The sequence below is a fragment of the Neofelis nebulosa genome, chromosome 5, assembly GCF_028018385.1.
Source record: "Neofelis nebulosa isolate mNeoNeb1 chromosome 5, mNeoNeb1.pri, whole genome shotgun sequence".
NCBI classification, from domain to species: domain Eukaryota; kingdom Metazoa; phylum Chordata; class Mammalia; order Carnivora; family Felidae; genus Neofelis; species Neofelis nebulosa.
The window spans coordinates 78,450,083-78,476,578 of NC_080786.1; the positions used below are offsets into that span (position 1 = coordinate 78,450,083).

Below are 26,496 nucleotides of genomic sequence, written 5' to 3' on the forward strand. Positions count from 1 at the left end.
CTGGGTGGCTCAGTCAGTCAAGTCTGACTCTCAGTTTTAGCTCAGGGCATGATCTCAAAGTTTCATGAGTTCCAGCCCTGCAGTGGGGTCTGTGCTGACAGTGTAGGGCCTGCTTGGGATTCTCTCTCTCCCTCTCTCTCTGCCCCTCCACTACTCACACTGTCTCTGTCTCTCTCAAAATAAATAATAAACTTAAAAAAAGAAAAACAAATCTCGGGGTGCCTGGGTGGCTCAGTCGATTAAACGTCCAACACTCAGTTTCAGCTCAGGTCATGATCTCATGGTTCGGGTCCTGTGTCGAGCTTTGCGCTAACAGTGTGGGGCCTGCTTGGAATTCTCTCTCCCTCTCTGTCTGCCCCTCTCCCAGTCTCTTTCTCAAAATAAATAAATAGACTTAAAAACGACCTCATATAGTTGTATATTTAATGAACAACAACAACAAAAAACCACAGTCCTGGGAAATTCTACAAGTGTTTCTAAGACTTTAGAGAAGAAAGAGATGGTTTGGGACTCAAGCCTTCCTGCAGAAGCTCAGGCTGGAGTTAGACCTTAGGGGAGGGGTCGTGTTCACTCAGGCAGAGCGAGATGAAGAGGACATTTCAGAGAAACGAAAAAGTATAAACAAGTCAGAGATAATGGAGAGATGAGTCAGACCAACCTCACATCACTCCACTTCCAAGGAAAAACTGATGTGCACAGTGGTTAAAGAGTGGCTTTGAAGTCATGTACGTGTTGGTTCAGTCCCCAGCTCTGCCACTTACAAGATATGTGGCCTTTGGCCAATTATTCAAACTCCTTAAGCCTCAGTTATCTTGTTGCCAAATGCTGCTAATGACGTGCACGCACAGGGTCTTTGTGCGGATTAGCTGTGGCAGAGCTCTGTTCCCGGTTCTGTGGTTTGAGGAGGTCATTATTATCTCTCAGATCATCTGGGAATATCCAGATCCTAATCTTAACATGTTCCATTTCACCTCAGTAATCAATAACTGAGAACTATCATTTTTTTTAGCTCATGAGATCTCGGAAGCAGTAATGCCTCCTTACCCTCTGTGCCAAAAACGCTGAAGTGAAGGAAATGTATTGTCAGGGGTCTATGGTCACACAAAGCTACCTCAGATGAGTGACTTCCTTCTTCCCAGCAGAAACAAGAACATTCCATGAGGCTTCTGGCCATTCTTTACCACCTCCATTTATCACCTGATATGTTTTTCTTAGCCCTTTGAAGAGACAGGCTGAAAACCCAGCCTAATGATCCCTGACCACTATGAAAAGTCGGAAAATAATGAGCAAGGCCTGATTTCTCTCAGGCGCCTCGTTATGGGAGGCTGGACCATAGAAGTTTCTGCTTTTTAAGTCTTTGGTTCTCTCTCTATTTTCTGGGCTGCCTGTGGCCTCTTACTAGCATCTGTAACAGAGGCAGAAGATGTCAGCGCTAGTCCAAACTTTGCCACTTATTAGCTGGCTCATTTTTGGCAGGCCATTTGAGTCTCTAAGCCTCAGTTGATTTATCTGTAAATTAGACCTCAATTGAAAGGTGTATAGGAAAGTGCCTTGGGAGTCCTCTATGTGAGGAACACATTTTAAAGGGAGTAGATTAAAATCAAGCAGGTGCACTGTGCCCCTTTCTTCTTAACCCAACCATGAGTCCCAGATTCTACAAATAAAAATCTCTCCTGTGTAGTTCACTCTGAATGTGAACTTAGGAACTTTGTGTCTATTTTGGGCAAGGAAATGAGTTTCCTAACTATCCATCCTTCCTGTGAGTTCGAGAAAGGCCTCACAGAGGAATTGGCCAAAAAGGTGTGATAGAAGGTATCTCGTGCTCCCTGCAATTACAGCTCGTTTGATAGGACCCCAAGCCAATGTGATACAACACTTTAAACACAATGGTATATATTTAGTACAAGTGTCTGTACCTCACCTCCTCCAAACTCTAGAAACACACACACATTTTCCACGTAAGCGGGCCTACCCTGGTGTCCCTGCCTCCTGGATGGAGTCATTCTAAGGCCTTCAAGTCATGACTTTGTGGTGCTCTGAGCCATTTAGGTTGAGAGGTACAGACTGTAATTATCATTATAGACCACCTACTTGCTAATTGAACTTGACAGTTGAGTGCTTTATGATGTCATTGAAGAAGGAATGTAATGGATAATGTGACATTGTTCAGAGGCTACTTCCTGCACCGAACCTCATCGGTGCTTCCTCAAATGCCTATCTGATTGTCCACACATTTAGCCCTTAGCAGGGCTGGTTATGGATTAATTCAAATCACCAATCCCCACACCTACTCCTGGCAGGGTAAGGTTGCAACTGTATACCCAGGTTTCTCATGGTATAAAAGGTTTTGCGTTGTACCCTATACAAAGAGGGGCTAGAAAATTGATGCAGCTTTGCAGGAGACATTTGAACTTTAGGAACTATCTCAGTGATGGGAAATGTGGCCTTTCCCAAAAGGTTATTGTCCAGCTGTTTGTAGCCCATTAACTATAGGTGATGAGAGTCAGCAAGAATGTGGCTGAGGCTGCAGCCCTGTCTGAACCATCTGAACCTCACAATTGCTTGGCAAAGAGTCCCTCACTCAGGACAATATCGGGAGAGAGGGCTCCCCTGGCCATGCAGCACTGCTATACTTAGGCATGGTTGGTGGCTTTTTAAAAATTTTTTTTAAGTTTATTTATTTTTGACAGAGACAGAGTGCGAGCAGGAGCTGGGGAGGGGCAGAGAGAGAGAGGGAGACACAGAATCTGAAGCAGGCTTCAGGCTCTGAGCTGTCAGCACAGAGCCCGACACTGGGCTCGAGCTCACAAACTGTGAGATCATGACCTGAGCTGAAGTTGGACACTCAACCGACTGAGCCACCCAGGCGCCTCTCTTCTGTGAAATAGGCGTTCTTGATCAAGTCCTCTCCATAAGGGCGTGAAGGAAGACTGGCTGTCTCTGTATTTCCTACTGCATTGGTCCTTTGAAATCAGGCGTTTTGTAATCCCTGTCCACCTAAGTGAACCATAGAGATATGTCATGGTGAAAATTCACTCCTGGACATAACAAATGTGATATTTTTGTAACTGAATAAAGCTCCTTGAGATTCAGTCTTGTCTCTTGTTTGTCTTGGTGTCCCCTTTTCGTCTCTGTTCCCTGATCTAGCCAAGACCCTTTCCTGGTGCACAGAGCTCAACAAATGTTTGCCATAGAATTAAATGTCATCTCTTCAAGGTGACTGGATACCTCCTTCTAAGGAGAGTTTTTCTCCTGGGTCATTTATCCTGAATTTCTCAATACCTTATCTTGGCATTTGAATTTTTCCACAGCAGAGTTTCAATCTGCCTTTCCTCCACTAATGCACGCAGTAAATGGTTTATAGGACTATCTATAATAGTGGAAAAATTGAAAACAATCTTACTGTCCAGCTGCAAGAGAATAGCTGAATAATTTATGATGTGAGCACATATACCATAGATTGCTAATAGCTACTACTTAGCGCTTACCATGCCATTTATTATTCTAAGCACTTTTCATGTAATTAACTCATTTAATCTTTAGAACTACTCTGTGAGGCAGATACTACGATCCTCATTTTATATGTAGGGAAATGGAGCCAGAGGGGTAAATTAACTTGCCCAAGGTCATGTAACCAAGAGGTGGCAGAGTCAGGATTCAAACCCAGGCAGCCCGACTCCAGAGTCAGTGAGTCAGTTTAGCCCCTAAACTGTCTCTCATACAGCCAACAAATAGTGCAATAAACCACTAACAACTTGCCTAAGAATGTCTGCCTTGCATCTAATAAGGGCTAAAGGGAATGAATACATGTATTATTATATACATACAGGAAATGTTTGTTATGCTTTAAATGGGGGACAAAAGCTGGATATCATTTTTATATATCATGATCTCAACTATGAAAAGTTGTAGAAAAATGCATGGCAAATAACTGGAAGAAAATAGGCCAAAAGGTTAATTCTGCCTGTGGCTGATGGGCTGACAATATCTTCCTCCCCCTTGCTTCTTTGTACTTGTCTGAATTTTCTAAATTTCCTAAAGCAAATTTGATCTATACAATTAGGAAAAAAACAAAACAAAACAAAACAGAGACAGGTTTGGGAGAAATCACCAACAGGCATGGGATAGTTTCTTTTTCCCCTCAAAACATTTGTTAATTTCAAAAACATTTCCTTGACCCACACACTCTCTTGCAAGAAGCCTGACCATTATTTGTGGGTTATTCAGAAGGTCATCCTCAGGTAATAAATACACAGGACTTTGCACCTTGGTTTTGATAGAAGTCACTTGAGAGAAGCCAATTTCCTGGATCTTTTTGAAGGCATTTATTACAAGTATCTTTGATTTCTGAGTCCTTTCGTCCCTGTACTTCCTTCCATTGCTGGTGACTCGGTCTCCTGGGCATGGCTTGAGTCTTGCCCTGGGGCACCAGGGCGACAGTTTTGGCAGCTGTAGCTGGGGAAGTGTTATTGACAGTTTGATGGGCTTGTCCAGGCATTTGCAGCCCTGGGCCAGATGTAGTCTGAAGGAAAGAGGCCTAGGTTTCAAGGTGCAGCTCATCACTCACTAGTGGACTTCAAGCAACTCACTTTATCTCTGAGCCTCAGTTTTCTCAGGTTATTCTGAGTCTGAAAAGGGCTCAGGTGGGATAATGTATATGCAAGCCATTTGTAAACGTAAAGATCTATATTCATGGGCATTGTCTTTTTTTTTTTTTTTTTTTTTTTGCAGCTTCCTACTCTTTTCCTCACATCTTTTGGGGTCACTGAGAGATGGCTAGTTAAAATTAAGGGAGACCCCTAGAGGGAAGGACTTGGGAAGTGGGGGTAGGGGGAGCTGGAGGAGTATCATAGGAGGGAGAGAGATGCTGAGGAGGCCTCTGTAGAAATGTGTGAAGGTGATGTCTGGAGTGGAATTCAGAAAAAGGGATGTTTTAAGTGGATACCTAGGAAGCCTTGTATCTTGATGTTTGTTGTGACACCACTTTGTCTCCTTAAGAAACCTGCAGGAAAGACCTCTCTTGCTTTTTAATGTTCCTAGCGTGAGATTTATAACCATACCCTTGCCTCCTATACATTAATTTCATGCTAGGATTGGCCTTCAGGCGACAACAGAAAGAGTCGCCTAAGAAGACTTAGGTACACCAGAGTTCTAGAATGATACCCCTCCCCCAGGTGAGGATTAAGTGAGAACATGCACATAGGCTGCCTTGCACCCAGTAGATGTTCAATCCATAGCAATTTGTGTTAATTATTTGGACCAAAAGATATTTTGCTAAAACACAAGTAATTTGAGAATTGGGACTTGGTTTCTCCTCGTATCTCCTGGGACAAGGCTGGACACTGAAGCTGACTGGGTGAAGTGCAGTCCAATGAAAGCTTGTCCACCATGACATGCCCATTTCCAAGGCCACACCTGCTTACCCAATGCCCATATCTAATGCTGAGGTCTTGAGGCTGCAAGGCCACTGCCTGCTGTACGAGGCACGGTCGGCCCAGCCATTTCCCTGTCTTGTGGCTGTAGTCCTTCCAAGGGGCCCATCTCTAGTGTCCAGCCTCTGTCCCTAGTGTTGTTCTCCCAGAGATGCTGTTCCTCTATTTCTGTTTTGCGACTTGGGTTCCTTAGACTTCGCTGAGCATAGGTATCTTTATCCTTGAAGCTGAGAGCACTGAAGTCTAAGGTAGGGGGCGCAGGTAGACCACACGGCAGTTCCTTTAGCCCTCAGTCCGCCCTTATACTGGACTGTGGGTGTTGAAAGCGTGCAGAGAACTGTGGACGCCATCGAAGGTTCGACATGAGCATCTGGAGAGAGATGAGGCAGAAGGGTTTGGGAAGATATTTTCAGCCTCCGGTGCTTTCCTTATTCCTTATAAGACTGTGCAATACCACCATCTCCAATTTAAGAGTGCTAGAAACAGCATGTCTGTGAGCGGCTCACTGTAAGTGAACATTATAAAGTAGGGCATTATTTGTATTAGCCAGTAAACCGCCTAAAGTGATGACTAAGAAAGGCATTACTTAAAATATTATTCATGGGCAAAGACTGAGGTCATGGGGGTGGGGAGCTGAGGTAGTGTCCAGAGGGAAATTAGGTATTTATATTTCTAAGAAAAATAACCTGTCAAGTCAGGGGCCCTAGAGACAATACATGAGGAAGGCTCATAGGCTGGAGAGGACAGGTCCATCCCTCTCCTGCCTCTCATCTATAGGTCAAAAGACCCTAACTGCAACCTTGGGGGAGGGGCCCCCAAAGGGAATAACTCCACAGCTGCTCCTTCCCTGGACATCTTCCAGGGAGATCTTCCCTACCCGTCCACACATCTGCCTCACAGCCCCGGAAACTTCTTGGGGGCACCTGGGTGGCTCAGTTGGTTAAGGGTCTGACTCTTGGTTTTAGTTCAGGTCATGGTCTCATGGTTCCTGAGATGGAGCCCCGTGTTGGGCTCTGGGATGACAGCTCAGAGCCTGCTTGAGATTCACTCTCTCCCTCTCTCTCTGACACTCCCCTGCTTGTGCTCTCTCTGTCTCTCAAAATAAAGTTAAAAAAAAAAAAAAAAAGAAACTTCTTGGGCTTTTCATGTCATCTGTGGTCACTTTGGCCCTGTAAGCCAAGAATATGGAGTGAGCCTCTTGCTTTGTTTTCTCTGTAATCTGGCTGTAGTTCTTCTTATAAAGAGTCATATGGAGTGGGAAGGGAGCTAAAAAAGTCTCTCCTCTGTTTCTTGTTCTTCATTCTTCTCTTTTTTTTTTAATGTTTTATTTATTTTTGAGACAGGGAGAGACAGAGCATGAATGGGGGAGGGTCAGAGAGAGAGGGAGACACAGAATCTGAAACAGGCTCCAGGCTCTGAGCTGTCAGCACAGAGCCCGACACGGGGCTCGAACTCACGGACCGTGAGATCATGACCTGAGCCGAAGTCAGCCACTTAACCGACTGAGCCACCCAGGCACCCCATTCTTCTCTTTTCTTAAAGTTTGTTTGCTTTTTATTTATTTACTTACTTATTTACTTATTTATTTATTCATAGTAATCTCTCTACTCTATACTTGTGGGGCTAGAACTTACCACCTCCAGATCAAGAGTGGCATGCTCTTCTGATGGAGCCAGCCCCGCATCTCCTTGTTCTTGAGTCTTAAGCAGTGTTGACATAAAAGTGATACTGAGGAAGGAAATGACTAAGGCTCTCCACGCATGTGGAAAAGGGTTCAAATTCCAGCTCTTTCATTTCCTCGGTGACTTCAATTTTCTTATTCATACGATAGGGTAAGACCCCCACATATGGTATGAAAAGGAGAGGCAATATAATAAGCAAATTGCTTTTGCTCCCCAAATGGTAGGTATTATTTGCGTGTCCTCTTTTTTCATTCCTGCTGTCATTGCCCCAGCTCCTATTATATCTCCACTGATGGCAGCTTGCAAACTGGTCTCTGTGCCCCACGCTCGCAGTCTCTGCTCCTGCCATCCACTTTCCAGGAAGCTGGCAGAAAAATCAGTGTAAAACACAAGGATGCATGCCATGCCCCTGGATGAAATCTTTTAAGAGCTTCCAATTTTCTCGGAATAAAGTTTGAAATCTCCAATATGGCATCCTCCCAGAAGTAGTCTCATGAGTTTGTCTACTTTCACTCACTCACGTTACGGTTACCGTTAGGAGCACCTTTCAAATGCCAGATACTAAGCCAAAGGCTTCATACAGGTCATTTCACATAATCTTGAAGACAACACCATCATTAATATCTCCATGATACAGAAGAGGAAAGAGGCTCAAAAGAGGCTCGGAGAGGAGCGCCTGGGTGGCTCAGTTGGTTAAGCGTCAGACTTTGGCTCAGGTTATCATCTCACTGTTCCTGGGTTCCAACCGAGCATGGCATGGCACTCTGCAATGATGGTGGGGAGCCTGCTTTGGACCCTCTGTCCCCTTCTCTCTCTGCCCCTCCCCTACTCTCTCAAAAATAAATAAACATTAAAAAAAAAAGAGGCTCAGAGAGGCTGAGGGACCCAAACCAATACTCAGCTAGTTGGTGGTAGAGATCTGAATTCACTCTGTGCGGCACCTCCTGGAACTGGAGCTCCGTACACCCAGCAGCGACACTTCCTCAGCAGCCGGCCAGCCAGCAGCCTAGCAGGAGGGGAAGGGAGGTAGCAATACCTGGAAGAAGGGTGTTGAGGGATGAGAGGAGGATGTGACCTCCCCTTTCCCAAGTTGAGTTGGTGGTGGGGAGTGGTCACCTCAATTTGGAGACAGAGTTCTGTGTCAGGGCTTCAGGCGCTGGGAGTGTTCCCCACATTGTGTGTTCCCAGAGGGCCCAAATGACTTCCATTCCCCCTTTCCCTCCAAGTACATAGATAGCCTCCTGCCAAGTGGGTGCTCAAAACTCAGTTGGGTGATGATTGTTGCCACCGGTAGTTCCATTCTCTCTATGGGAACTGGAGTGGTGGCCCAAGGCTGCTTCTGGCCCTCCTGTGGGGCGGTTTTCTGTCTCAGCACCCCCCCCCCCCCCCCCCCCGGGCACCGGGGATGGTCAGTATACAGCGGTGACACCTGCTCCACAGGCGGTGCACGCCTTCCCCTAGCAGCCCCAGTTCAGCCCCAGTGAAAGGAAGGAACTTCGCTCCCTTCAACACCGCACCTGAGGCCTCCCGTCCCCCCAGCCTGCAGGCAGCTTGGGGCCCACACTCCTCTTGTATCTGCAGTGTTTGTGAGCACCTAGCACATGCTACGCCCGGTGTTGGGCAGGATCGGGTCAAACCCCGTGAAAGAGATTTTGCCGTTTTATATCCTACCTAAGAAGAGTTCGGAGATGTTAAGTGACTTGCTCAGTCACACAGGCAGTCGGTAGCGGAGCCAGGATTTACAGTTCCCGCTTGTGAGAACGGAAAGCCTGTGAGTGTAGCATTCAGCCCTCCGGGACCTGGGGCGTGGTGGGGAGAGCCGGCATTTGGGGATCCCGGCCCTCCGCGTCGCCCCTCCCCTCGTTCCTCCTTCCGCCTTCCTCGGTGGCTGTGGCGGTGGGGGGTGGTGGAAGCGGGGTTCCCGCATCACGAGGTGCCCTAACCCGGCACCCCTAACCCGGAGGCCCGCCCGCGGGCGATCCCCGGAGGGCCAGGCCAGGGTGTCTGGGGCGCCGTGCGACCGGGGACCCACCCCGTCGGCCCGACTATTTGCATAACGGAGACCTTCGCTTCCCCCGCCCCTCCGCCGCGCTCTTCCCTCCTTCGCCGTCCCCTCCACCCCTCAGCCCCAGTCCCCCGCTCCTCCCCAGCAGACCCTCCTGCCGGGACCTGGCGCCGGGCTCCCAGCTGCCCGGCTCCCCAGCGGCCGCGGCGCGCGGAGACGGGCGGCACCTGGGGGAGGGGAGTGCGGGGCCGGGCCGGGCCGGGGAAGACATCTGGGGCACTGCCGGGCGCTAACAAAGGGAGCGGCTGCGGGCCGGCGAGGGCGCGGAGCGGGCGGAGGGGCCGCAGCCCCGGCGGCCGAGCGCGCAGCGAGTGAGTAGGGGTGCGCAGGGAGGCGGCGCGGCCCGGGGCCCGGGCGGAGGCGTGTGCGAAGGGGCACGGGAGGGGAGCGGGGCGGCGGGGCGCGCGGAGCCGGTGCCCAGCGCCGCCTCGGCAGTCTCGCCGGCCGGCTGGCCACCGTGGGGCCGGAGTGTCTCTGGCTTTCTCCCGGCCCGGGGACCGCCTTGGCTTTCCCCCGGGGCTCCGCGAGTCTGCGGACCCACAACAAACCCACGTGCGCTCGGCCCCCGGGAGCCCCGCTTCCCGCACCGCGCCACGGGTCAGGTGCGGGACGCCCCGCGCGCTCCGGGTTCCTGCGCATTCCCGCCGCTAGATTTAAGGACCGGGAAACTGAGGCCTGCGGCGTGGGTGGGGGCTCAGGCACCATAACAAACGCACGTGCGCTCTGCGCGGGGATCCCGGCGCCCGGCTGGCCCTGGAACTGCCGCCCTGCGGAACCGGGCCATTGTCTCAAGCCGCGGGGGAGGGAGAGGCGCTAGGGGCGCCGCTGGCCAGAGGAGGACGACAGACACATTGAAAAGGTACCACTTGGCCCTCAGGCCAAACTGCCAGTCTGCCAAAAGGGGAAAACAAAACACAAAAGCGGCTACAAAAAGCTTTGCCCCAGGCCGAGAGCCTGTCCCCGGCCGTGGTGCATTACTGGATGGGACCAGGGCAGCCCCTCACTTCCAGCGCACCGGGGTTGAATTAAGGGCCCATGGGTCCCTCTCCAAAAAAAGACCGTGCCTAGTGCACCATTGTCCCTGCACTCAGGCGACTGCCCCTGCTGGGAGATGGCGAGCGCCTCCCCAGCCTGCAGAAACAATAGTCCAATTTAAACAGCGCCCAGCGCGGTCTTGGTCTTCTTGACCCTTTGCTTGAGCTTTGCCTTGTAGGTCCTTGCGTCTGGCACTGGCCCCTTTTGGCTTGAGACTCGCTTTGCGTTTTTAGTTTTTACAGGCGAGGCCAGCCGCGGCCTCTGGTTCTGGGTAGGGACGCTCTTATCTTCAGTGAGATCAGGTTGAGAGAAATTCCGAGGTCCAGATAAGAGGGCTCTTGTTTGTTTTGTTTTTGCTTTGCTTACATGTGCTCTGCTCACCTTGGCAGGTTTTGGTTCATCAGACCTGCTCGGGCAGCCGTGAAGTGGGTGGGTGGGTGCATTGGCCTGTTAGGGAATGGTGCTGGTGCAGAAGTAAGACCCTAAGGTTGTGGGAGTGGGGGGGTGGGGGTTGGGGTGTGCAGGCACGGAGGCACCGCTGCTAGAGTGTGCAATTGCTGAGCTCACTGGCCGCCAGTCCCTCTGGAGCTTAAACCTGTCCCTGGGGAGAACTGGAGGGCCTTCAGCTCCAAACCACTGTTACTGAGGATCTAAAGGGGATCTAGGGAACCCTCTTATTTTACAAGCGGGTAATGTTGGCCTGGAAAATGCCTTGCGGGAGTTTAAACCAGTGAAATGGGAAAGAGAATTTGAGTATGGGTCTCCCAATTCCCACACGGCCCCTGGCCTTGACAGCCCCCAAAGGCACAACCAGGTTAGTCTAAAAATCAGTGGCCTTAGAACAGAGTTAAACAAAGAAAGTAATTCAGATTGAAAGCTGCACCCTTCCATTATCTCTTTTAAGAGTTCTTATTCATTTGGGGAAAGATAGCTTTAGTAATTCTTTACTCTTCTGCTGGCCTTTCATAAACTTTGGTTATTTTTCTCTTCTCACTGTCCCTTTCCCCTCAATTTGGAATAGGGCCAGATATGGGGACTTAGATATTTGCCTCTCATCTCTATGCCAGGAAGCCTTTGTTTGGGCCTAAGCATTAGTCTGTTGACATCAGACCCACAGGGAAGAAAGTGTCTCTTAGCAAGCTACTCCTGAGCCACTTGTGGGAGAACAAGGCATTGTTTTCATTGATTTTATTTAATTAAATTCTTTTTGAGAGTTCCACGGAAGTAGCTGCCTATTTTTGTATTTGGCAGAGGAAAAGTTGGAAAACAAAAACAAAACAAAACAAAAAAAACCAACAACAAAAAAAACAAACCAAAAAACCAAAACAAACAAAAAACCAAAAAAATAAAAATTTAAAAACCCAACTACAAATACTTGGAGTCTGGGTTTCCCCAAAGCTAATGTGCTGTTTTGTCCTGTCCCTGTTATCTCCTAGCTACACTTGTTTCTTTTCTTAGGATTTCTAGAGTATTTCATTTTTGTGGTAATTCCACTGGGCACTTGAGTATAGCTTTCTTATCTGGATGCTTGCCTTATAAGGAACCTTGGGAATCATCCCGCCAGACCCTTTTATTTTCCAAATGGGAAAACTGAGGCCCAGAGAGGAGAAATCACTTGCCTAAGGACATGCAGCAAGGTGTCTGCTTTTAATTTCTCTTTGTGCGTAAAAGGAAAACCGTTGCATCAAATGAGTTGTTGTTGGTACCCCAGAGTAAAGTCAAAGTTATGATGGTTGTTATAACAACACTCTTTAAGTCTGAGAATGAATTCCTTAAGGAATTAAATAGGTGTTGGTTATGGTACAGAGCCATGGATCCCTATGGTAGATATGGTGAGGAGTATTGCAGTTATCATTGGGGATCACTTTTCTGTAGTGTTTACTGAGTGGTTCACTCCACCCTTGCCCTGGCCTCCTACATGTTCCCCTGCTATTGCTTGCTTCCCCAGTGGGGACCTGCTTTGAACATAATCGTAAAGCAAAAGGCAGCAAGAAGCCAGAAGCCAGAGACCCCACTTAGCTTTCTGTGCTATTAACTTTCCTGGACTCCAGTTCCTCACTTCCTTGGACAGTGAAAGTCCTTCCTGCCCAGTCTCTGCACAGGCTGTTCCAGGGGAGTGGAAGATGCTTAGGCCTTAGGATCAGAGGAGTTTGGGTCAGCTCTTCTGTGTCCTGTGTTCCTTGAGAATATGATTGTTTAATGTGAAGGGAAGGATGGGTATGTATATCCTGGCGTTGTTGTGGGTATCCAGCGATGTGACACATGCTTATGTCTGCTCAGACCTCTTGGCAGGCTCCGGTGCTCACCGGCTTTTTAAGTAGCAGAGGATGTTGGTGGGAGAATAACCCCATAGAGTAAGCCCTCTACTCAAATTAGGAGACCCTACCTAGTTAACAAAGAGGGGTGAATGCCTGCCACATTGTAAAGGGGGCCTTTGGAGAGTTGTAAAGTTTGTGTGATTCTAAGGTAATTAAACCTAGTAAGAAACAAATAAAAACCAAAGCTGTGCAGTCTAAAGTGATGGCATTCATTCATTCTGTGTTACTGACAAACAGGCAGGCTAGGGCTGGGGTTTGGTGTTGACCTGGAGTTACAGAGAAGCCCTCCCACCCTTTTTTTTAAATGGATGCAGAACACATTTGGATCTCCCCTCAGAAACTGTCTTCAGAGGGGCACCTGGGTGGCTCAGTCGGTTAAGCGTCCGACTCTTGATTTCGGCTCAGGTCATGATCTCAGAGTTCCTGGGATCAAGCCCTGTGTTGTGCTCTGTGTGCTGACAGTGCTGAGCCTGCTTGGGATTCTCTCTCTCCTTCTCTCTCTCCCCCTTCCCTGGTCATGCTCCCAGGTACACGCTCTCGTTCTCTCTTTCTCTCAAAAATAAATAAATACACTTAAAAAAAATCACTGCAATAAGAAATTGTCCTCAGGAACCCACAGAAAGTAGATCTAATTTATCTCAATATTGACTGGGGAGGGGGCATGGAGAGGGGTGTTCCCTTTTTCTCCGGGAATCAAACCAATGATGGTAAACGAGTGAGTGGAAGAGGAAGGCTTCAAAGAGAATGTAGCTCCCTAAAGTTGTGAGGATGTGGTTGCATTAAAAAAATGACAGGCGGGGTGCCTGGGTGGCTCAGTCAGTTAAGCATCCAACTTTGGCTCAGGTCATGATCTTGCAGTTTGTGGTTTGAGCCCCGTGTCGGGCTCTGTGCTGACAGCTCAGAGCCTGGAGCCTGCTTCAGATTCTGTCTCTCTCTCTCTCTCTCTCTGCCCCTCCCCTGCTCCGGCTCTGTGTCTCTAGCTCTCAAAAATAAATAAACATTAAAAAATGACAGGAATAGTTCATTAATGAAATTCACAGTACCTTATGGAACATTAGAATACTGAGAATTTGCTCAGACCTGGTATCAGTGATTTATTCACTAAAAACTGAATTGGGGAAAAATACATTTTCTTGCTTGTGTGCGTGTGTACTCAAACTACCTGATGGCATTCTGATTCCAGTAGATGTACTTTTTATAGTCTTATCTGTAACAGTAACATAGTAAGCAATGCAGTTTCACCGCATTAAAACACTGGAGAGGTTTTCGAAATCATTACTAGCCTTCAGAATCAGTTTCGTGATTTAAATTTTATTTATTGTTCTGATTATAAAAATCAAGTATGCCCATTGGGAACAATTTGGAAAGTATAAAAAAGTATAGAGACACAGACAAAGATTACGTTATTCAAAGGTAACCACTATTAACATTTGGCAGTTTTCCCTCTGGTCTTTTTTTTTTTTTTTTTTTTCCCAAATGGATGTATTTTCTTTAAATGGTTGAGAACATCTTGTATGTGCAGTCATCTCTTGCCTTTCTTGCTTAACCTTCTCAGATGTACTTGACATAGTTTAAGTCCACATTAAAGCTGCGTCTTTCATTCATCACCCATATCAGCTGCTCAGCACCTCCAAGGTCACATGGCCCATGGGATCTGGTCACTTAGTGGTATTTCAATGAGGGCCTATAGAGGAAGGCGCCTCTGGCTTCCTCCCCCTCTCCCACCCTGCCTCAAGCATTCAAACTCCAGTCATTTTTGTTACTTTTTATTTTAGAAAAAGTTTAAAGTCTAAGGTGGAGGGGGAAGGGCACTGCATGTGACCTTGGGTTCTGGTACTATCCTTTGTCCTCCAGCAGCTTAAGCAGTTTCTGTAGATGTTAAATCCTCAACTCCACGGTCATTTACTAATTCAGTCCTCACGTATTCGAGTGCCCACTCTAAACCAAAGATGTGTGAGAAGAGCTTAGCTTTAAAGAAGCTCATGGTCCGGTGGAGGGGACCAGGAAACAAGAGACTGGTACAGGGTGCTGTGGGACCACAGAGGAGGGGCAAGCACCCGAGACTGGAGCATCCATGAGTAAGGCTTCTGGGATGAAAGCCACTGTGGGATAGCCCAGGCACTTCTCATTTGCCCTATGGTGATTGACACTGTGAATAATGTGTTTGTGAATTAATCCCTGTCTACATTCCAAGATAGTTTGCATCGTGTAGAATCCTAAGGTTAAAATGACTGGGTTACACTGTGAAGGATATGATCATTTGAAAAATTTCATAGATTTAGTCCCAATTACATAGAAAGTCCTAACGTACCAAGGTATTACATATCGTGGGAGCAGTAGAAGTTAAAAGCACATGTAATTCAGTATTTGATTTTTTTTTTTTTTTTACTGAGGTATAATTGACATACAACATTGCATTAGTTTTAGGTGTAGAACTTAGTGATTTGATATTTGTATATACTGTGAAATGATCACCACGATAGATCTAGTTAAAATCCATCACCACGTGTAGTTACAGACTTTTTTTTTTCTTATGATGAAGGATTTGAATTCTTGCTCATCATTCATCACAGGTGGAGACCTGGACAAGCTAGTTAAGCTCTCTGAACTTCAATTTCCTTCTCTATAAAATGGGCTTAACAGCTCCAACTTTACCGGGCCATTGTGAGGATTAAATGAAATCATAGCTAAACGGTCCACTGCAGTGACAGGTAAACAGGAAGCACTCAGTAAGCGTTGGCTATTATTGCTATAATTGGGATTTTCACACCCTGCAGAAACTTTGGCCCTGATATTTTTTCTTAACATGACAGCAGGCCATTGTGTGGCTTTGTGTGCCGAGGGAAGCAGCAAGTTGATCACAATGGAACCACCTACCAGGTGACAAATTGATCACTTGCATGATGCAGTATAAAAAAGTCTGATCTTGGGCAATTTCAAATGTACAAAAGTAGAAAGAATGGTGTAATGAACCCCTGTAAACAATCACTTATCTTCAACAATTATCACAACTCATAGCTGACGTATATCCCCACAGGCCACCCCAGATGACTTTGAAGCACATCCCAGACATCTTATCAACATGATGCATATCTGAGTCGTGCTGCTCCTGGAGCCTGTCTCTGCTGTCACTGTTAGGGGACTGTGTGTGTGTGTGTGTGTGTGTGTGTGTGTGTGACAGAGAGAGAGAGAGAGAGAGAGAGAGAGACGGGGTTGGTGGGGAGCCAACCCAAGAACTTAAGTTTTATCGCTCAAGTGAGGAGGCCCCACTGCATGCCAAACTGGCAGGATAGAAGGAGCACTGAATGTAGAGTCAGGAGACCTAATTTTGCAGAAGGTCCCCACCCTTTCCCAGTTGTATGCTTTTGGCAAGTGACTTCTGAATTTCTTTGAGCGCATTTGAAAGTTTGGCGAATATCGAATGAGGTAATCCATGCAGCAGCCCAAGCAGCTTGGTGCTGGGGTGGGGGTGGGGAGCTGAGTCAGACTTGAACCCAGCCTTCCCCTCCTGAGAGGCAGGGCTTCCATATGGAATTAAGGTCACGGACTGCCGGCCCCTCGGCCCAGGATGCACTCAGGGAGTGCTCCTGCCAGTCTCATTCTGAGGATGCGGAGGTCGCTCAGACGAACACCTGGCACCCACAGCACTCCGTGCCCGCCAATCTGTCTTGTCCCTTGTCCCCTGTCACTTAGCCCGTCCCTCTGATTTATGGATGAGGGCCAGGAAGCCCAGAGAAGGTAGGGCCTGCCAGCCATGCCTGAGTGATAGGTCCTGCCTGAGACTCCTTTCCCTCCAGGTTTGATGACCTTGGTCTCTTCCATCTGGCTGTTCACCAAAGTAGGTATTTCTGACTCAACTGAAAGAATAAAGTTGGTTTGATTTAGTAATTAAGTCAAAGCCTTCTTTTTAATCCTCTGGGGGTTCCACGATGTCAGGGCCTGTACTATGACTTGTGGTCTCTGGCTTTTGCTAGCTGGCTGTGTGACCTTAGGCAAAAGGCATGCCACCATGGGTACCCTACCTCAAGGACCTGTGTCTTAGTCCCCGGGGCCCCTTCCAGCTCTGAGATGATCGATGACAATGGGGGAAAGGTACACCTAAGGCCAGGTGGCTTCTTCATACAAGTAGTAAGTGAAATCTGTTTCCCTTTATGATGTTCAGAGTAAAAAATTACCCCCCTCACCTTTTGCCATTTTCCCCAATCCCACTTCTCTCCAAAGTGACTACTGTTTGCACTTTTGTGGGTCTTTCTGCCCCTTTTGTATACATTGACTTGTGTATTCATGGTTCTACACAGATATGTTAAAAATTTTTTTTTTAAAGTTCATTTATTTTTGAGACACAGCATGAGCAGGGGAGGAGCAGAGAGAGAGGGAGACACAGAATCCGAAGCAGACTCCAGGCTCCGAGCTGTCAGCTCAGAGCCTGATGTGGGGCTTGAACCACAGACTGTGAGGTCATGACCTAAGCTGAAGTCGGACACTTAACCGACTGAGCCACCCAGGTGCCCCTTCACAGATACATTTTTAAAACTCAGTAAATGGATCCCATAATAACTGCCACTTTACAAGACTGCCTTTTCCACCTGACTATATGTGTTAGAGATCTTTCCCTCTCCGTGCATGCAGATGCTTTTTTTGTAGTTGCATTACAGTCTATATTATGATGTTTGCTTAACTGTAAAAATTTTCCATAAAAATATATTTCTAAGTATATTTAGACCTTGGACATAAGGAACAATGGCTGTAAATGTCAGTGGTTAAATGGAGCCAGTCCATTAGGCTCTGGAAAGGGTGGCGAGGGACCAGGCACAGGGACGCTGAGGACCGCACCCTGGGAAGCTGGAACGAAGGGCTCCTGGGGAATTACTAAGAGGCTGACTGTTTGGACAGGGTTATTTTTGGAGATAGCCTGCCGGCTTGGGTGCCCTTGGCTGCAAGTGCAAGGCACTGAGCTGCGTCATCACCTTCTCCTCCTCCTCGCACGTTCCCTGGCACTGTCAGGTTTGTTTCTGTTCCCAGGACCTGAGGGGACCCAGTGGGAGGCCTGGAACAGGGACGGAAGGGAGAGAGGGAAGAAGAGGAGTATTTGATCTCAGGCTTGGAGGAGGGAGTGCACCCGTGCCACTCTGCTCTGTCTGGTTGATCAGACCCATCTGGAGTGTTTTGTTTCCCTGGCTCTGATACAGATCATGGGAAAAGGAAGCGAATCCAGAGATGGGCTCCTTGGAAGACAGAAGTTTAGGACACCGTGTTGGAGGTGGGATAAGTGTGGGCATTGGACTTTCCAGCCTGCAGGGGATCGTAAGTGGCACCTGCTTCATGTGGAAGAAGGATGGGAGGAGCACTGAGTGGCTGCTGTGGAGGGGAGAACCAGCACAGGTTGGAAGAAAAGCACAGGGGGATGGGAGATAAGGAAGAACTTATTCGGCAGAACTTCCCGACTGTGGAACAAACTGTGTCACAGGGCCGCAAACTCCCTGGGGGGAGTATTCAAGCCGACGTTGCGTGTGAACTTTGCAGTTTGGTTGTGGAGTGGTTGACCGAAGTGCCTGCTAAGGCCCCTTCCGGCCTTGGGAGCCTATGGGACAAGAGCCTGTGGGACCAGAAGCAGAAAGAGGCAAACTAGGACTGCAGGGTCAGGACAGGTTAGGGAGGGCGTAACTGGAGCTTTGTAAAGGTGGAATAAAATGGAAGCCTTCAAAGGAGGCTGAAACATTGTTTCCCCTGGATCTTGGCAGCCTTCCTCCTGTTCTGTCCTTGGCTTCAGCTCTACTTGACTTTTTATTCATAAATTATTTCCATAGTAATAAATATATCACATACACTTTAGATGACCAGGAAATCTGGCAACCAGAAAAGAACTACGTGTCCCAGGAGGATGATTCTAAATTTTTTTTTGATTACGGTCTTTCTAAATTTGCATCCATCTCCTGGTTTCCCTAGCCCAGTGCTGAGATGTCAGTCAACTTTAATTTTAGCAACACTGTACCCTTTGCAACCTCTTAAATGTCCTCCGATAGCACCCGCCATACTTAATGCTTGTGCCTTTCTTTTCTGTGGTTTAAGAGGAGCCTCTTGGACCTAAGGGTTAGTTGCGTCTTGGTGAGGGCAGCACGGCAAGCTTACCAGGTTCTGCGCTTTTGCTGTGCCCCTGGCCCTGATGAAGCACTATGTATGTTCTCTCATTCAGTCCTCATAGTGACACTGTGACTTGGGGTCATTAGCTCCGTTTTGCAGATGAGAAAACTGAGCTTCAGAGAGGGGTAGAGACTCCCCCGAAGATTCACTGCTGCTGACTACTGAAGCTGGCCTGGGGCAAAGCTCTTTCTCTATGTTATGTTACAGGTTTATCCACTGCTAATAATTCCAAGTCCTTTGAGTCTGAGAAGGGCTTCATCCTTAGTTTCACAGGGGGCTTGGCTCAATTTCTCCGTACAGGGGCTGATGGAAATTTTCTGTCATTCCCCTGAGAACATATGAAAGGGAGAATTCATGGGACATTCATGTGTGGATAGCATTATCTGTCATTCATTTTGGTTACGAGTTGTTTGCGTCAAGCCTGGTTTGCGTTTTTTTGTTTTTGTTTTTTGTTTGCCCTTTAACGCTAGGATATCCACCTGACTCATTATCTGGTTATGACTAGGAACACACATACCGGTGGTGAGTATGGCCACAGATTAGTGGGTACCGCTGCTTGGCTACCTTAAATGCCTTTGGCTTGTAAATAGAACTCAGTATAGGCATTGTTATGGGCTTATCTTGCACCTGTGGTTTTAGGCTCTTAAACAGTTTCTTCTCTTGTAAAGTTTATTCAACGTTAATTGATTCATCAAGTATTTATTGAGGACCTATTTTGTGCTAGTCATTGCGCTAGGCATTGGGAATATTTACACATGTTGTAGGTAATATATACACATATTCAGTGTAACTAGCAAGGCCTTGGGAGTTAGTGGCAGACAGACTTCTTGTGTCACCCTCTTCTTCTCAGAGTCCTTGCTTTGTTCATTCATTCAACAAACATCGAATGCCCGTTATAGCCGATGCACAGCGTGCATTTTAGAATAGACACCCAGATACTCCCACAGTTTTGTTCTTAGTTGGAGGTAGACACGTAGATGTTAATTACGATCTTGTGTGATAAACCTTATGAAGCCGGGAAGAAGGTGTAGCGAGTTTGGGAAAGCTTTCTGGAGCAGGTGATGCCTAAGCTGGGTTTTGGAGGGCAGTAGCTGTTAGCCTCCAGGGAAAGGGCATTTGCAGGAGAAGGGGCTGCAGGAGGAAAGGTGTGGGGTGAAGAATGGCCTGTTTGCATGTGCAGGAGAGCCCCTAGGAGATTGGTGTTCCTGCAGAGGAGCACGACAAGGCAGGAGTGGGGATGAGGCTGGAACCGTCGCATGCATTATCTATAATTTTCACAACTTCCCTCTGTGGCATATTCTGTTATCTCTGTTTAGTAGGTGAGGAAACAGAGGCTGAAGAAGGTTGGGTGACATGCTCACAGTCAGCCAGAGAGTGACTTAAGGTGCTTTTGTACTTGAATGTAGGCCTAATCAGGTGCCTGCAGGGGCAGGTTGGGAAGGCCAGGCTTGCTGGCTAAGAGGCTTGTTCCTTCTCCATTGATCTTTCAAGGGTAATACCCTGTTGAATCTTCTTCCTTCTACATGCATCATGTAGGTCTGTGTTGAAAGCCTCTTCTAAGGGTTGTTCTGGTTTTTGCCCTCCTTTTCATTCAGAGACTCAGTAGTCCAGAAATCTTCAAAGGAAACCTTTATGTGCCGAACTTTGTGGCAAGGGAGGTGAAGAACCTTCATGCCCCTTCTCACAAGTTCCAGGTTCACTTAGCAGCCTAAGCATTACCTGTGAATGTTTAGTCTGGAGAAACCCTTGGGTATTGGAGAGGGAGCAAAATCAATCTGGGCTGGAAGAATCTGGAACAGGTGGGTCTTGAGCTGTTCCTTTAAGAATGAGTATGATCAGGAAGGTGGATGACTCATAGATGACCTCTAAGATTATTCTGTCTCTCCCCATGAAAAAAGGGACACCTTTGTCCTATTCTTCCCATCTCCCAAGCTAATTAGTTTCTGGCTTGTGCTTGGCTCTTGGGTCGAAGGCAGTATCCATTCAAGCATTCAAATAAAGTTTATTGAAAAGTAATCAACGGAGAGCTCAGAGACAAGAATGAATTAGAAGGGGGCAGTTCCAGAGCTAAGGAAACACAAGGATGCAGACATCATCGTGGAAAAGTTAATAAAGGAACAAAGTAGTATACACGGAAAACTGAATTGTTAGAGAGGGAAGGCTGAAGGAGGATCACAGTGCATGCTGAGAAAAACGATAAGGAAATTAATCAGACAAAAGTCAGAGCTCTAAAGGTCACACAGAGGCTATCCCTCAGAATGGTGACTGACTGAGGCATCTGAGAGATACACGTCACTTCTGTTCACGTTCCATTGACCAAAACGTGGCAACCATGCCTGGCTGCAAAGGAGGCTGGAAGAACGTCTCCAGCGGGGGAGCTGGGCACCCTCTTAAAACTCAGGTGGGGGGCGGGGTGCTTGGCTGGCTCAGTCGGTAGAGCATGTGACTCTTGATCTCAGGGCTGTGTTCAAGCCCCATGTTGGACGTAGAGCCTACTTAAAAAAAAAAAAAAAAAAAAGAAAAAGAAAAAAACCCAAAAACTCAGGAAGAGGAGGAAAATGGATATTGGGAGCAATTCGCCTATGCCACAGAGCAAAAGTCCTGTTGACCTCAGGCTCGATCAGCAGCAGCAGAAGAGAACATGGAGAAGAAGAAATATTTACAGGGTTCTGAGGGAAAGGCAGCATGACTGAAGACTTTTGCACTGACGTACATCACTCTACAAGGATAAGGCAGGTAGCCATTTTCATGCATGCAAGAACAAAGGGAATAGGGCCTACGTGAGCTCTTCTCGGGAAAACCTACCTGATCATGAGAAGGATGAATCAAAAGTGGGCTTAGGAAGGCATGGTTAAGGGTCATTTGGTGAGCTCTTAACCTACTCAAATAGAAGCTAAGCAAGAATGTGAGAAGTAACAAGAATGTAAGTGAAGAGGAAAGTGTATGTGCTAGCTTTCCCGCTCTCATACTGTCTAAAGAGAAAAAGTCATGGATGGGACGCCTGGATGGCTTAGCCGGTTGAGCGGCTGACTCTTGATTTTGGCTCAGGTCATGATCCCAGGGTTGTGAGATTGAGCCCCTTGTCAGGCTCCAGGCTGAGAAGGTTGCAATTCTCCCGCCCCTACCTCTCTCCCTCTCTGCCCCTCCCCACACTCTCTCTCTCTCTCTCTCAAATAATAATAAAAAAGTCATGACTCTAACCAGTCAACTCATTGTTTTCTTAAACTTGGAGGGATCTTTTTTTTGTTTATTTATTTATTCTGAGAGAGAGAGAGAGAGAGAAAGAAGGGAGAGAAAGCGAGTGAGGGAGGCCACTTTGCGAGGGTGATGGAGAGAGAATCCCAAGCAGGCTTCTTGCTGTCAGCACAGAGCCGGACACAGCACTCCAACCCCTGACCCTGAGATCGTGACCTGAGCTGAAATCAAGGGTCAGACACGCAACCGACGGAGCCACCCAGGCGCCCCAAACTTGGAGGAATCTTTGGGGAAATAATATCTATTTGCGGGGGAGAAACATTTATTAAAAGTCTGGCATTTAGGAAATTTTACTTTTCCGTGGAATGGGAACAAAAGAAAAGAAAAAGAAAAAACAGCTGCTTTATTAAGTAGTTCCACCCATCCTTGTTTCATCCATGCCTTCTTTCATCCTCCACACGTCCATCTACATGTAAAGGTAGAGACAGGTGAAGAATGATATTAATCTTTTTTTTTTTTTTTTCTGGATGGAGGGATCTTGGGTGGCTTTTAGCTCTTCATAATTTTGTGTTAGGCTATTAAAAGGTATTTTTTTTAAGTTTCTTAAATTTTTTTTTAATGTTTATTTTTAAGAGAGAGAGAGAGAGAGACAGAGTGAGAGCAGGGTAGGGACAGAGAGAGAGGGAGACACAGAATCCGAAGCAGGCTTCAGGCTCTGAGCTGTCAGCTGTCAGATCATGACCTGAGCCAAAGTCGGGACACTTAACCAGTTGAGCCACCCAGGCGCCTCTTAAGTTTATTTATTTATTTTTGTCAGTGCAGAGCCAGGTGCAGGGCTCTATGTCATGAACCATGAGATCGTGACCTGAGCCGAAATCGAGAGTCAGATGTCTAACCAACTAAGCCACCCAGGTACCCCCTAAAAAAGGTATTGTTAGATGCTGATGCTCAGGGTGTGGAGAGCAGGTGGGAGACACAATAGGTGAATCAGACATTGTCTTTTCATGGGGAAGCTGGTGAGTCAGTTGCATGAATGCTGAACTCTGAGCAGAATGAGACACTGTAAACCGGATGACCCACGGGGCGGTGGGGCCCAGAGGACGAAGGGGAAGGTTTCACGAAGGAGATGGAGTTTGAACTGGACGGTGGAAGAATGACAAGAGTTCTGATAGGTCAAGGATGGGCAAAGGGCATGCCTAGCAGGGGCGGGGGCACAGGCTTGGAGGAGTGAAGGCAGGCCATGTCTGGGTAGCTGTGAGGCATTTGTGGTGGTTGGGGAACAAAGGATGGACGGAAGAGTAGCCACTGTTCATGAAGCGTGCACGGCGTGCCATGTGTGACACACAGCATCTCCCAGTTTCCCAGCAACCCTATAGGATGGTTATAATTACCCCTACCGTACGGATGAGGAAACTGAGGTTAAGAGATTTATTGGCCGAAAGTTGCACAGTGCGAGACGGTGGCTTGGACCCCCCGTGCTGCCTGGGCTCCAGAGCCCACGATTTTTCCACTGTGCTGGGATTTGTAGTGCACAGAAGACCCGAGCGGCCACCGTTGTGAGACATAAATTATAAAAAGACAAGCAAATGGAAACAATATTTTGATAGGTCAAGACTCGCCAGGTAACTATACTTCATGTATTTGCATACATCTAGACTTATGAAATACAAATCTATCTCACAGGTAAAACAGGTGAAGAAAAAAGCCTAAACTGTGGTCCAGACTCTGCCATCTGGCAGCTGTGTAGCCTCAGGCTACCTAATCCATAAAAGGGGATAATCATTGTGGGGCTGCCTATCCCCAGATTGGTCTTTATGTTCAGATTAGATCATACATGTGAAAAGATGACAAAGTGTGAAAGAGCCACACAGAAGGGTTTGTTACTGCTGGCACACCCCTTGCCGCCGTGAGAACGTACAGACGTCTGTTAGGGCACCCACAGGTGTTCATAAAAACTCCCCCAGTCATGGCCGTGCTCCCTGCAGACTTGCAACAACTTGGTCAACAGGCGAGAAGCTGTGCTCTCCTGACTCAGAATACCGGCTGGGGACTCTGATGGGAGGTAGTGGAGAGGGGGGCAGGCCGGTCCTCTGGGTCTCTCCCACTGCCGGGTGAGGGGAGGCTCCTGCCTGCCTTCCTGGTTGCTGGCAAAGTCTGGGCCAGAGTTGAGTCGGGACAGCTGTGAACAGCTTGGTGAGTTACACAGGGCCCAGCAGGGTGTTCCAGACGCGCCAGGCTACCAGAAGGAATGTTGGAGTGGCCAGGCGAGCAGGCCCCTGCCATGTCTGTCTGGTAGAGGCTTGTGGTCTGGAAAATGGACCGGAGGGACAGAGACATCAGGGGCCTCTGGGGGGAGCAGTCTTTATTTTTCGGGAGTGCTGATGAGGACAAGGCCTTGGGGAAATTGGTCTCTCACACTACCCACGAGGAAGTGCCTGAGCACCGACCTAAGGTGGCCTGAGGTGACTTACATCTGCCCCAGGAGGTGTTGCGGTTGTTCCGGGGTCTGGGGTGGGGCCTGGCTTGCCACTCACCAGGCATCCGAAAGCCCCGTCTTGTGTGTTGTGTGTGGGGGTGATGGGTGGTTTTAGAGGGAGCTAAGCTGCTCCTTACTGCTAAAGAAACCAGTTCCTTCCTTTTCCTACTGGTCTCTCTGCTGAGCCGAGACAGGCCTTTGAGCCCAGCATTAGCTCAGGACGGGCCCCTCAGACTGCTGGCACCCACAGGAAAGAGAAGACCTTTCATCTCGTATGCTGTCCTGTGTTCTGTGGAGTTAGCTGGGTTAGACAGTGGACCCCTGGATGGCAGCAGGCTGACTGGCTTCGTGGCACAGCCCCGGGCCCAGCCCAGCACCCAGCCCCTCCCCACGCTCACCGTCTGCCCTCCGAGACCAGGATACAGATGCGCTCAGCCACCAGTGAGCGTGAGCAGGTGCCCCCTAGGTCAGGTCACAGTGTGGAGCACAGTGGGAGATTCAGGAGCCCGGGGTGGGGAGCACTCCGGGCTCTGGTGGACCCTTCTGCTCCACTGGACGGTCCTTTCCCCCTCACTTCTGGCCTTAGACGTGAGACACAAGCCGCAAGATGAAACAGGGAAGGTTCTCTGGGCTGACCTGTGGGAGCCGAGCCCTGGCGGTGGGGAGGGGGAGTCAGGTTTAGGACCTCGCTCTTCTCTTATCCCACGGAGAACCAGGGTCCCGGGAGTTTGTCCCAGGTGAGAGGGAGAGCAGGCAGTGAGGGAGCTCTGACAAAAGCAGCTGGGCTGGACCTCCATTTATCCAAACAGACTGTCCGCACAGCCTTTGTCAACGGGAGGATGCTGGCCCTGGGCCTGAGCTGGGGGTGGTTAATGACAGCGTTGGGAATAAATCCCCAGAAGATGCTTCCTGCCAGAGGGCTTGTGGCGGTTCCTTTTTTGCTCTAGACAATGAACATTTTATTCTGGCTTATAAATCAAGAGGAGAGGAAAGATCAGGTAGGCAGGAGACAGATGAAAGGCACCTCCCAGGGACATGCTTCTGCACTTGGGAGAGTCCTACCCTTGTCTCCCAGACAGTCCAGGTAACGCCCCGGGGTGGGGGGATGGGGGCGTGCTGGAAGGCAACTCACTGGCTTCCCCATTACTATCTGCAGTGTCACCTTTCTCAGAAAGCCCTTATCATACTGTGGGGAGAAAAAAAAAAAAACCCGCATGTTTTGCAGGCAGATGGACGCGGGTTTAATTCCAGATGTGCCACATCTTCTTTGCACAAACTTGAGAACTCAACTTCTCTGACCCTCAGTTTTGTTTTGTTTTGTTTTTAAATTAAAAAAATTTTTTTTTGTTTTGAGAGAGAGAGTGAGAGAGAGAGACAGTGCAAGCAGGAGAGGGGCAGAGAGAGAGGGAGACACAGAATCCGAAGCAGGCTCCAGGCTCCGAGCTGTCAGCACGGAATCTGATGTGGGGCTCGAACTCACAGACCGCGAGATCATGACCTGAGTTTAACCGACTGAGCCACCCAGGTGCCCCTCTGACCCTCAGTTTCTCATCTGCAGTGGGTATTTAAAAAAATTTTTTTTTTAATGTTTATTTATTTTTGAGAGAGAGAGAGAGACAGAGAGAGACAGAGAGAGAGAGAGAGAGCACGCACGAGCGGGGGAGGAGCAGAGAGACACAATTCAAAACGGGTTCCAGGCTCTGAGCTGTCAGCACAGAGCCTTATGCGGGGCTTGAACTCACAAACCATAAGATCATGACCTGAGCCAAAGCCAGGCGCTCAACCGGCTGAGCCATCCAGGCGCCCCTTATCTGCAGTGGGTATTAATCAGTGCTACCTTGTAGCATGGGTGCGAGTCCTGTGTAGTGCTTAACCTAACGCTGGCACACGATTAGTGATAAAAAATTGGTAGCTATTTAATGTGATAGTTATTTTCAGTTATTGGCCACCCGACGGGCCTGACACTCTGCTAGGCACTGTGGATATGAGGCTACGTGTGTTCCAGCCTCTCCCTGGAGGAGCTTCTGTCTAGGAGAAGAGGCGGGCATGTGGATTCAGGGCACAGATGAACGGGAGCAAGAGACAGGGAGGGGCGGGGTCAGAGAAGAAGAGGTGAGACCCCCGGGGAGCGGTTTGCCTGGGCACTTAGGGT

At 48.2% G+C, this 26,496-nt stretch overlaps 1 protein-coding gene and 1 long non-coding RNA gene across 5 annotated transcripts in view; one reads left to right on the plus strand and one right to left on the minus strand.

Annotated features, from left to right (window-relative positions):
• Positions 1 to 409: 409 nt before the first annotated feature.
• On the minus strand, positions 410 to 8,463 carry LOC131512306 (uncharacterized). Its single transcript, XR_009262076.1, has 2 exons — positions 7,067 to 8,463; positions 410 to 5,802 (listed from the first exon to the last, which is right to left on the minus strand). It is a non-coding gene; the product is annotated as an uncharacterized LOC131512306 (long non-coding RNA).
• A 561-nt stretch (positions 8,464 to 9,024) lies between these two features.
• ST6GAL1 (ST6 beta-galactoside alpha-2,6-sialyltransferase 1) overlaps positions 9,025 to 26,496 on the plus strand; it is a 120,595-nt gene continuing 103,123 nt past the window's right edge. For all 4 annotated transcript variants that reach the window (XM_058730795.1, XM_058730799.1, XM_058730797.1 and 1 more), the window contains exon 1: positions 9,025 to 9,490. The gene's annotated coding sequence lies outside the window, so the exon portion shown is untranslated. The remainder of the gene's footprint in view (positions 9,491 to 26,496) is intronic.